This window comes from Xiphophorus couchianus, chromosome 13 (genome assembly GCF_001444195.1).
Source record: "Xiphophorus couchianus chromosome 13, X_couchianus-1.0, whole genome shotgun sequence".
Taxonomy (NCBI): domain Eukaryota; kingdom Metazoa; phylum Chordata; class Actinopteri; order Cyprinodontiformes; family Poeciliidae; genus Xiphophorus; species Xiphophorus couchianus.
The window spans coordinates 3,018,867-3,031,434 of NC_040240.1; the positions used below are offsets into that span (position 1 = coordinate 3,018,867).

The 12,568-nt window shown below is 42.3% G+C and overlaps 1 protein-coding gene across 9 annotated transcripts in view; it reads left to right on the forward strand.

Annotated features, from left to right (window-relative positions):
- Positions 1-12,568, forward strand: part of esr2b (estrogen receptor 2b) — a 76,164-nt gene that overhangs the window by 26,261 nt on the left and 37,335 nt on the right. Inside the window, exon 1 of one of the 9 annotated variants that reach the window (XM_028035539.1) lies at positions 6,430-6,617. The exons of the other annotated variants lie outside the window; for them this stretch is intronic. The gene's annotated coding sequence lies outside the window, so the exon portion shown is untranslated. Of the gene's footprint in view, positions 1-6,429; positions 6,618-12,568 lie in introns of those variants that run through there. 9 annotated transcript variants of the gene reach the window in all.

Below are 12,568 nucleotides of genomic sequence, written 5' to 3' on the forward strand. Positions count from 1 at the left end.
TCCATTAGGATTGATAGAAGAGATGGTTTGGACTTCCTCCTATCACAATTAAAATAAATAAATATAATGACGTCCGTAGAACTCCAACAGCTATAAAAATTTTGCAGCAATCATACTAATAGTACTAATTGTGGCTTTTCTGTTTTAATAAAAATAAATTTGATCATGTTCTACACTTTTGTTGTAAAATTTTATGGTAATGCTGTGGAAACATGAAACTGGTTTTATTCTGGTTGTTGTACCACAAAAAATCTGTTGATTCATGAGCCAGGCATCTTGGAAATAGAAAACAGACCAGCACAACCTAAAATCACCATGAGAGGAAAGTTATCTATTTCAATTAGTGTATTTTAAAATTTTTAGACATTTAGATGATGATACCAATAATTTGCTATGTTTTATTTGTGAAGAAAAGTTTCTGAATCTGGGCTTTTTCAACATTTTCTTATTTTTGTACAAACAAAGCTGCTCTACTTTAATGCTGTGTTCAAACTGAACACGTTTGGTGTCAAAAACGTGTTTAATGCCTCAAGTTGGATGCTTGCAGAATTTGAATTCAGACGCTTGACATTTTGCTGTAGATGTGTGCCAGGAAGAGCCTCTTGACCTTCTTTTCCCCTCCCCCATTTTGAACAATGGCAAATTAAGTATTGACAGAGTGTTTTGGTTTTATTTACAGAAAGAAAGAGAATGAATTATCACCTTATTCAGCTGATAGTTCAAAGGTGCTGTGAATTTTGTGTGTTTCACATCCTAGCTGGGGGCTGATGAATGGTCATTGCATCTCCTGGCCAGCTATAGGCCATTACATCACATAGTGGAGTACTCCCTCATTGGTTGATGCTCTGCGTCCAGTGGCAAAAGTTCAGATTTTCCAAGTCCAGCGTCAGCCGCGTTGGATGCGCTTGACTCATGTCGAACACCTGAAATGCTCAAAATGCTTCAAACACGGAGCACAAAAGATGCGCAAAATGTGCCGCAAGACTTTGACACTTATCCACATAGAGATTGCATGTAAACCAGATGCCCCTGACACTTAAATTGTATTCTATCTGAACGCAACGTAAGCCAGTTTGACAGATCATTGATGCCATGAACAGTGGAATTCAACGTGTATTGAGATTATGCCCTTTGACTCTGCTGCTTGTGCTGTGATTTACCATGGGTGGCTGCCATCAACACTAATCTGTTCAAAGCTCAACCTTCGGGTGCATGTTTCAACAAAGCAGCATTTTGGTAATTGCTGCTGAAACCCTAGCTCTTGGTCTGCACAGCCCACAAAGTAAGTGCACTATTAAATCTTATTTGGACAGCTTTTGGAGTGTCTATATTGTCCTGTAGCTTATACTGTTGTCCCAACTTTGTTCTAAATTGCCTGGCTGTTACTAGTAGACAAAATGTTGTAAATGTTCAGTTGTATCCAGTCTGAGAAAATACAAACTGGCTCAAAGTTTCATGTTAATTGTCAGTGGTTCACCCCCCCATCTCTTTCTGAAACCTTGAACTGATCATGTTTTTCTCTGAGTTTAATTTTCATGGACACAATGACAGATACATCTTTTTGTTCTGCTTCTTTGCAACAACATTCTTATCTTACAGACAGTCTAACAAAAGAACAAAATAACAAAAAAAAACACCATGAGATGATTCCTACATTGGGAAGATATTTAACTCTGAACTTTTATCTAAATCCAGATTAGTTTGTTCAAAAATCAAAGATAACAACTAATCTGAGAGGGGCTAAGTCCTAAGTGGACAACTAGAAATCTAGAAAATATTGTAGTGATATTTATTAATATGATTTTCTGAGCCTTTAAACCACCACCATGTTTACACTGGAGGTTATTTACAAAATGCTTGTGTAAATAACCCTGCATGTAAACTGCAGGGAGGAGGTAGTATGCCACTAATTGTGTCGCCTTGTGTGAAACTTACTGAGAGAGGGCCATACCTTTTTGATATAAAAGCAAAGCAGTCTGAAAAGCAGAAATACCAAATCAGTTCAAGTGAAAAATATTGACAGATTTTTACACTCCCTGACATTGCCCTGAAAAGCTATATGCACAAAGGGTCACACTGTGTGAGTGCTTCATGAGACTAACTCCTGTTACATTGCACAATGGAAGATGGCAGACTACACAGCTTCTGCAGCAGAACTGCCAATCTATCAATACATTGACTGCAGGTTTCAAATGTTAATGTGTTTCTGTGGGTGCTGGACTTGATTAGTTCGATTGAAAAAACTTGATCATTTTAATCACACTCTAGCACCGTGATTAATTACTATTAATCTCTATTGCATGAAATGTAAAAAAAATGTTGAAGAAATGTTTTTTGTCTAAAACCAAACATCTCAATTTTCCATTTCCTATTTTATATTCAGGACTGTATAAAATAAGTTATTTTGTTTAAAAAATTATTTAGAAATATTAGATATAAACTGGTTGTGCTTTGGTGGAGTAAAACTTTAATTCATCACTGCAATAAGCTGGCTACATACTAGCTTGTTTTTTGCCATCACTATATTTTTAAAGCGAAATTTGCCACTGAGCACATCAGTCTGACTCTCTCCACTCACTTTTCACTGCCATTTGCAAGACCATACTGTTGTGAACTAGTTAACCATCTGTGGGAGCAAGGCCTTGAGATCAAAATAGGTAGTATAATTAATCTGCATTATGTAATAGAAACAAGTCAAACCTCTTAGATCAATTGCATGCGTTAATGTCCTAGTTTAAACTCGGACCATGTCCGGATAATTGACATTTTTGCACCTGTCTTTTTAATGAGCTCTTGCTTTGTGCTCTCCTCCATGCTGCTTTCCGCTTGCTCTGTTTTGATGCCAGCCAATTATGTCATTAACAAGCATTACTGTGGTTAGCCAGTAGACTACAGATCGCTAACATAGGCCAAATTTCTATTGTTTTTACCGTATAGGATTTAAATACAACAGTGAAGTAATCATTTTGGGAACTTTTAATATCAACTGGATGGACAATAAATTGAAAAAAACCACTTAGAGAACTGACAGGAAAATTCGATTTTTACCAGTTAATCAAAGGTCCCTCTCGTATCACCAAAAACAGTCAAACCGTAATAGATTTAATTTTTTCAAATAAACCTGGTCGAGTCATAAAATCCTATAACTTAGTGTGTGGCTTATCTGACCACAATACCACTCTCATTGGAAGAAAATTACCTCAAAATCGTTTTGTCAGTCGCTATAATACACAGAAACAGATTGTAATACAAATTCCAAGAAAGGATGGACCCAAATTTGAGGCTAAATTAGCAAGGGTTAATTGGGATGATGTTTCAAAGTAGAGTCAAATAAATTATTGCTGCAATACATACTGTATATTCTCCATGTTTGTAATACTATGAATAAGTTTCTTAAAACTCAAATGAAGGGACAAAGAAAAATACAGCTATCTTGGGTATCAGATGACATTCGGCTGCTAATGAAAAAGAGAGACTATGCCGTAAAATCTTTTCTTAAAAACAAACAGACCACAGATTGGCTGCTTTTTAAAAGTTTGAGGAATGGAGTAGTTAAAGAAATGTACAAATCTGTCAGGAAGTGCGGGTGGTGAGAGTGGTGAGGCAGATGCAGCGGACCCAGGTATGATGAATATGATGTTTTAATGAAAATAACTTAGTCCAAACAACGAGCAGGAGTAACACACACTGAACACGAAGAGACTAAACATTGACGACACAGAAGCTAACATTGACGAGGACCCGACGAGGAACAAAGGACACAGGTGGAGTTAAATACACGGGAGGGTAATCATAGAAACGAGACACACCTGGGAACAATCAAGGGGAGGACAGGACAACGAAGAGACTTAAGGGGACAGAAAACTCTAAATAAACACAGAAAGACACAGATCATGACAGTACCCCCCCCTCAAGGGCGGCTACCAGACGCCCAAGAAAAAAAAAAAAAAACCCAAAAAACCCAACAAGGGTGGGTGGAGGGGTGCCGGACGGCGGGCCAGAGTCCAAACTAACAAAAAAACAACCCACAGTTGTGGGCGGAAAAACAAGAAGGGCCAAGAGTCCATAAACAACAAAAAAAAAAACTACCCACAGGGTGGGCGGAGGCAAAGGAGGCGGGAACCACTGAGGTGGTCTGGCGGTCGTCCGTGGCAGCGGGAACTACGGAGGCGGTCCGGCGGTCGTCCGCGGCGCTGGAGGCGGGAACCACGGAGGCGGTCCGGCGGTCGTCCGCGGCGCTGGAGGCGGGAACCACGGAGGCGGTCCGGCGGCCGTCCGCGGCGCTGGAGGCGGGAACCACGGAGGCGGTCCGGCGGCCGTCCGCGGCGCTGGAGGCGGGAACCACGGAGGCGGTCCGGCGGCCGTCCGCGGCGCTGGAGGCGGGAACCACGGAGGCGGTCCGGCGGTCGTCCGCGGCGCTGGAGACGGGAACCACGGAGGCGGTCCGGCGGCCGTCCGTGGCGCTGGAGACGGGAACCACGGAGGCGGTCCGGCGGTCGCCCGCGGCGCCGGAGGTGGCAACGGGGAGTCCCGGGGGCCGCCCACAGACGGCGACGACGAGCCCCCCGAGGCAGGGTCTCGGAGGGAACGCTGAGGGTCTCGGTCTCGGGGGGAACGCTGAGGGTCTCGGTCTCGGGGGGAACGCTGAGGGTCTCGGTCTCGGGGGGAACGCTGAGGGTCTCGGTCTCGGGAGGAACGCTGAGGGTCTCGGTCTCGGGTGGAACGCTGAGGGTCTCGGTCTCGGGTGGAACGCTGGAGGTCAGGGTCTCGGGTGGAACGCTGGAGGTCAGGGTCTCGGCAGGAACGCCGGCTGGAACGCCGGCTGATTCGCCCTCGGGTGCGCCGGCTGGAACGCCGGCTGATTCGCCCTCGGGTGCGCCGGCTGGAACGCCGGCTGATTCGCCCTCGGGTGCGCCGGCTGGAACGCCGGCTGATTCGGCCTCGGGTGCGCCGGCTGGAACGCCGGCTGATTCGGCCTCGGGTGCGCCGGCTGGAACGCCGGCTGATTCGGCCTCGGGTGCGCCGGCTGGAACGCCGGCTGATTCGGCCTCGGGTGCGCCGGCTGGAACGCCGGCTGATTCGGCCTCGGGTGCGCCGGCTGGAACGCCGGCTGATTCGGCCTCGGGTGCGCCGGCTGGAACGCCGGCTGATTCGGCCTCGGGTGCGCCGGCTGGAACGCCGGCTGATTCGGCCTCGGGTGCGCCGGCTGGAACGCCGGCTGATTCGGCCTCGGGTGCGCCGGCTGGAACGCCGGCTGATTCGGCCTCGGGTGCGCCGGCTGGAACGCCGGCTGATTCGGCCTCGGGTGCGCCGGCTGGAACGCCGGCTGATTCGGCCTCGGGTGCGCCGGCTGGAACGCCGGCTGATTCGGCCTCCGGTGCGCCGGCAGGAACGCCGGCTGGAACGGCCTCCGGTGCGCCGGCAGGAACGCCGGCTGGAACGGCCTCCGGTGCGCCGGCAGGAACGCCGGCTGGAACGGCCTCCGGTGCGCCGGCAGGAACGCCGGCTGGAACGGCCTCCGGTGCGCCGGCAGGAACGCCGGCTGGAACGGCCTCCGGTGCGCCGGCAGGAACGCCGGCTGGAACGGCCTCCGGTGCGCCGGCAGGAACGCCGGCTGGAACGGCCTCCGGTGCGCCGGCAGGAACGCCGGCTGGAACGGTCTCCGGTGCGCCGGCAGGAACGCCGGCTGGAACGGCCTCCGGTGCGCCGGCTGCGCCGGTTGGGGGTGCTGGTCCCGGAGCTGGAGCTGGATCTGGGCTGGCTTTGAAACTGTGCGGATTGGGAGGCAGAGGGTTACCTCTCAGCACGGCAGCCGCCGTCAGGCACTCCCTCTCTGCCTCCTGTTGCAACTCCGCCAGCCCCAGATGCGGAAGTCGCGGGATCCATTCGTCCAGCATAATCACCAAGCGTGTGGCTATATTCAGGCGGTGACGGGCAGAGTATGGCCTTGCCACCTCTTCGACATAGTCCTTTATGGTTTTCCGCAAGCCCCCTGGGTCCATGATGTAATTAGCGTGCCTCACCGTACTTTTGGTCGGGTCCTTCTGTCAGGAAGTGCGGGTGGTGAGAGTGGTGAGGCAGATGCAGCGGACCCAGGTATGATGAATATGATGTTTTAATGAAAATAACTTAGTCCAAACAACGAGCAGGAGTAACACACACTGAACACGAAGAGACTAAACATTGACGACACAGAAGCTAACATTGACGAGGACCCGACGAGGAACAAAGGACACAGGTGGAGTTAAATACACGGGAGGGTAATCATAGAAACGAGACACACCTGGGAACAATCAAGGGGAGGACAGGACAACGAAGAGACTTAAGGGGACAGAAAACTCTAAATAAACACAGAAAGACACAGATCATGACAAAATCTAAATCTAAATATTACATAAATGTTTTCTCAGAAACAGGAGGGAATAGTAAGACGATCTGGAAACAGTTAAAGAGTTTACTGAATCCCAATGCACATACTAATTACAAATATGAACTTGCAGTAGCAAGAAAAATCATAAATGATCCTGCTCAGCTAGCAACAATGTTTAATGTTTTTTTTCTCTCTTCAGTTAACGACTTGGCATCAAAGTTCCTACCAGCTCCAATGGATATACAGGGTACAAAACCATCCAAAAAGTGTTCTGATTTGTTTGAGATAAAGGAAATTCATTACTCTGACGTTCAAAAAGCTATCCATATCTTAAGCAATTCTTACGCAAAGGACATGTGTAATTTAGACACTATGTTTTTTTTTAAAAAAATACAGCAATATTTTAGTAGAACCTTTAACTCACATAGTTAATATTTCCATCAGAACAGGGCAATTTCCCATTGCATGGAAAAAAGCTTTGGTGAAACCGATTTCTAAAACAGGAAGTCCCCCAATAAGTCTTGTTCCAGTCATGTCAAAAGTGCTGGAGAAAATTATTCTAGAACAACTACTATTGTATTTCAAAAGTATCAATCTTCTGCATCCTCTTTGGTTTGGCTTCAGACATAATCATTCCACAGAGACTGCTATAAGTCTGCTGCTTGAAAAGATTAAACAATCACTTGACAGGGGACAAATCACTGGTACAGTTTTCCTTAACTTGAAAAAGGCTTTTGATATGTGAGTCACAATTTACTGATCTCAAGGCTTTCATTATTTAATTTCTCAGGATGGTCATTGTCTTGGTTTCAATCATTTTTGAAAGATTGTGAACAATGTGTTGTCATTAATAATAGTAAATCTGTCTTCTGCTAAATTGTAACAGGGATTCCATAAGGAACTATCTTAGGTGCGGTCCTTTTAAGTTTGTATGTTAACAGTCTTTCTGAAATTTGTCCTGAAGTTAACCTTCTAATGTATGCTGATGACACCATTGTTTACACATCGGACAAAAGCAGTATTGTAGTCAGTGAAAAACTTCAGAACAGCCTGCAGATATTAACATCATGGCTAAAGGATTCTTGATTAACACTCAATACAAAGAAAACAAAGTGCATTTGCTTTTCAAATCAAGAAAGCATCATTACAGTCCTTGAATATCCAGATCAATGGGGACTCTATCGAACAAGTATCACGAGAAAAATATTTAGGAATAATTCTGGATGCTCAGTTAAATTTTAGGAGCCATGTTGATAAAATCAGCAAAACTGTTAGATGAAATATAAACTGTTATAAAATTATTAGAAATTGTTAAACACTTTCACTGTGCAGAGATGTTTTTGAACTCAATGATCGTCTCACATTTTCCCTATAGAGCTACTAGTCTTTCTCAGACTAGTCAAACTATACTCAAACCATTAGCAAGTCTCTATAGTCGGGCTTTAAAGGCCAATCAGATTCCATCATTGTCATATTCTGGCTATATTTGGCATTTTGGACTTTCCTAATTTTATAAATTACACAATGAACACTTCATTGTGCACCTACACAATGAAGTGATTGCATACAGAGACTGCAGGGCAATAGCAGATCTACTAGAGCGGCTTTAGATGGAAATTGTAAGGTCCCCTTTCAAAGAACCACTTTTGCTCAAAGTGCTCTGTATGTGAGAGGATCTGCAGTTTGGAACTCACTTCCTGTTGATTTGAAGTCCGTAACCAGTTTTAGTATGTTCAAAAACACAAACAAAACTCTGGTTATGTCAAAAACAGAACTGTATCCATTTTTGATGTTGTATGTTTCATTGTTTGTCTGTAGATGTTGTCAACATTATGTTGTGTTACTTTAAATGATTATCACTTAAATTTTTTTAGAGGTACTGTTTAAAAGCCTATCTAGGGACAAATACTGTGAATTAGCTGTTGCTATTGCACTATGAGGCAAACATGGGACTGCTGTTTTGTTCAGTTTATCTATGTCGATGTGTGTTTGTCCCTATCAAATAAACGTAATAATAGTAATACCGTATACGTATATTGCGCATTACTACTTTTATGCTTAGGTTTGTTGCATCTACAGACACTTTGGACAATCTTCCCAGAGAATGTCACGCTACTTCATATGTGTTTTGAGTCATTTTTGGTCAGGGGAAGAGTTGGCTCAGCGTGTCTCATTGAACAACTAATAGCTACCAGCTCAAGCTCCCACCTGACGATTTGCTTTCATGAGAAATTATGCCTAAGACAGTCAATAATCACACTGGATTAACCAAACTTTAGACACTTTTTTCTGCTGTTCTCAAATGATGATTTAATTTAGGAAGTGAACAAAGTTAATTGAAGAAGTGATCGCCCAATTGGTAAGTCTTTAATTATTGATATATGACCAAATCTTTTAGAGAAGCAACGTGAATTTTCTCAGCCACAAACCTGTCAAACCTGTAGAGTCAAAAAACCACTCCGGTAGAATCTGTTTGACAATGTGAAGTAGTCTGAAACATTGAAAAAAGCAACACATATCCAGATCTAAAGGAATTAAAGATCCCGGGTCTCATGTAGAAAAAAGTGTGTAGCTTTCACTCTAAAAATTAGCGTACAAACAAATTTAGAAAAGTATGCCACATAAAAACATTCAGATGTATAAAACTGTGTGCACGCACATGGCTGCACACCTTTCCTTTATAAATCCCAATTTGCGGGAAATAGATTGCAGCTGCTGGTCTTTTTCTTGTTCTGCCCCAAGTTCTCCTCATGTTCTCCCTGCCTGTTTTTTTTTCTATGGATTTTTGTTTTTGAAGTGGCTTCCTTTGATATTTTAGTAAGTTTGCTTCTCCATATGCTTTTATTAAATCTTCAAATTCATTGGCCACCTCCATCTCCTGCATTTCGTTCCTACATCACCATCCACACAGCATGACACCATCAACAACATGTCCCAGCAGATCAATATATTCTCTGAACACACATTCCCTATAAATCCTTCAATTGCCAATGTTCTCCATCACTTCTCAAGAGTTCCATGATTGCACAGTACTTCTTTGAGCAGCTACTTATATACTCATGATTTTCTACATACCTTGGGCACTTTAAGAATAATCAAAACTGACCTGATTGGAGTTAATCTGCTGATCCAACCCCATTTTCTTTTTCTGTGAGAATGAAATTACCTCACAAAACAAATGCATGCATCACGTGCTGTGGCGGCGCACAGACCAATTACATCTTTATGACACAAAATCTGAGGAAATTTACTATTTACATTTGAGTTAGATTTTCCCATCCTTTTATTTCTACTTTATTTATTTTGTATGTGTGTTATGTTTTCCCTGGCGATAAATTGTATGCATGCACTTGCATTTTTGTATTGACCTCACATTGTAATAATGGATTCTATTAAAGGTATGCATATTATTCACTTGAACATTAGGAGTCTGTTATTTAAAACTGACTTATTAAAAGCTTGATTTACTTATAATAAACCCCAGGCAATTACTCTTTCTAAAACTTAGCGACATGTTAAAAATGTGTTGAATAAAAACATTTCCTTATTCTTTGTACTGATTTTACCAACAATCTATAAATCAGAACTGATTTAAATTAAATTTTGAGCAATTCATCTTTCCAAGTGAAGACACAAGAAGCAGTGTTGTGGGGCTGTATATTGTGTCTTGGAAGGTAAAGGTAAAAGATAAAGGTAATTTTATTTATATGGCACATTTTCAGCAACAAGGCAATACAAAGTGGAAGAGAACTGGCAATCTGGATTGAAGGGCCTAGCCTCTAAATTAGGGCACTGCAGTGGTGATCCAAAGAGCGAGCATTGTTCTGCTCAGGGTCACTTCAACCTGACCCACATGAAACACATGTTGACCAGGGATTGATTAGTTTGTGGTCTGATGCCCAATGCTGATACAATGTTTTTTCTGTAATTACTTGTGATAATTGAAATTTATTTTTGACCCATGGGTCATTGTGTTGACATCGGAAACCAAATGGTTTCCAATGTCAACACTGGATGAGAAAATACAAAATTTATCATTTTAACCCTGACCTGATGGTATATCACTGTAGACAAAAACTGATTCTCCACAGACATGTAACACATTTCCAAGACATTTTAGATTTATTTTTCCATTTTTTTAGTCCATGGTGGAGGAGTTTGAGCCTCTACGCCAGCTGCTGTGTCTTCTATTCTGCTACTGATTAACTAGTCGACTGTTTCTGGGTCTGCTTGAGCTAAGCTGTTGTACAAACCATGCACATACACAGACTGCACTATTTTTGCTGTTGTGAATCAGTGTTTTGGCTTATTTAATTATTTAGAATTGTAATTAACAATTCATTATTAATTAAAATATTAATAAAATAATATGTAATACTTATTAAAATAAAATAATAATATATAATAATTTTTTTAGCTTAATCAGGGCACCATCCAGTACTTCTGGAATAATAAGTCAAACTCAGTCTCCCTTCAAGCTTGCAGCAGCCCAGATAATGGAACAGTCTTACTTTGAGTCAATCGGTCAGTCGAGTCAAAGCAATGTCTAGAAGTAAAAAAAAAATGATGATGAAAAGGGAAAAAACTAAGGAGGCACCTTCTCGTCGACGGATGTAGAGGCCTGGTTCAGAGGTCTCTGAAAATAGGCATCAAAATGGTTTTGTACATCTAAAGAACTGAGGTGGATGCATGGCCAGCTTCTTTAAAGTTCTCCAGTGAACCCTTTGAAGATTTTAAAAGTCCTCTTTTCTGGCCAGGTTCTTCTAAGCTGCACAGAGCTGTTTGGAGGCTGGCTCCAAAGGTGCAACTTTTTATGTTCTGGGGATCAGTTCTTATCAGAGTTATTTTGCAGGATGGGAACTTTGGCAGTGATGTCTCCAACACAAGAAATGCTGAGAAGTGCAGTTCAGCTGTTATGTGAACAACAATGGATTACCACAACATTTAAGCTAAAAAATTTTAGCTTAATTTACCTCCCAGGTAGATTTCAGCTTAAGTAAATGTTATACATTTTACTGACGTTTTTCACTCAAGAAAGCAATATTGCTGTCGAGCGGCCCAGTCAGAGACCAGACTCGAAGTTGATAGAGAATCTGTGGAGGATGCTACAAATTAGGGAGATGTAAGGAGACCTCCCAATGTTAAAGACCTGGGGCCAGTGACTGATATGGGCGACATAAGCAACAGCGGCGCCCCTCATTCATGGTATTATGCCAGATAATAAATACAGCTGCGAATCTGTTGCAAGACTGGAAGATTAATGTTCACAGATGTTGTCCATCCAGTCAGACCGGCCTTGAGCAGTTTTACAATGAAGAATGGACAGTGTGATGGACCGAGTTAAAAACAGGAGGAGTCACAGGACATATTAGAAAAATAGAGTTTTTTATTTTTAACCCAAAGATTATAAATAACAAAAGATAAACTGAGCTCATAAAAGAGGTCAAAGAAACAAAACTGAACTCAGGCAAAAAATGTAAACAAACTGGCTGCACAAACAAACATAACTGACCTAACAAAGAAATGACACACAGGGGTTTATATACTGGCTGATCAGACCAATTAAGACACAATAGGGGTAACTAAACAGAATACAATTACAAATAACACAAAAACAAATAACAGTACAGCTAAGTGTAGCTAAACTAAAGACCCAAAACTGAAAATCAAAAATATTAAACTTTAAATACTATTATTTACTTAAATAGAAAACTTACCTAAACAAAGAAACTACAAATTCCCCCTGCCAGCAGGAACTAGTGGTGCAGTCCAATCAGCATTTAAGCCTGTTGAGCCCTGGCCCCCATCTTTTGTCTGGCAACTCCGAGGCAGGTAAGTACCGGTGGGAAAACATACAGAGTTAATCTTAAGCAAACAAAATTAACTTTAAGTTGATATAAATACATATGCTAACTAAATGTGTGCACTGACAAATAGAACAAATGCATTCAAATCAACTAATAAATGTTTATTGAAACTAAAGTGTTGTTATGTTTATATGAAAAAATAAACTGTGCTTAAAAAAAGAGTTACTGACATCAGAGTGTGGTCATGGATTTGGCCATCACAGACAGAAATGTCCCCAAAAGGGAAATTAAATATTATTGTAGCTAGGCCTGTGACAATAAACGGTAAATCATTTAATCACATGATAAATGAAAAGAAACTCAATAATTTTCATTTGCTTGATTTATCGTT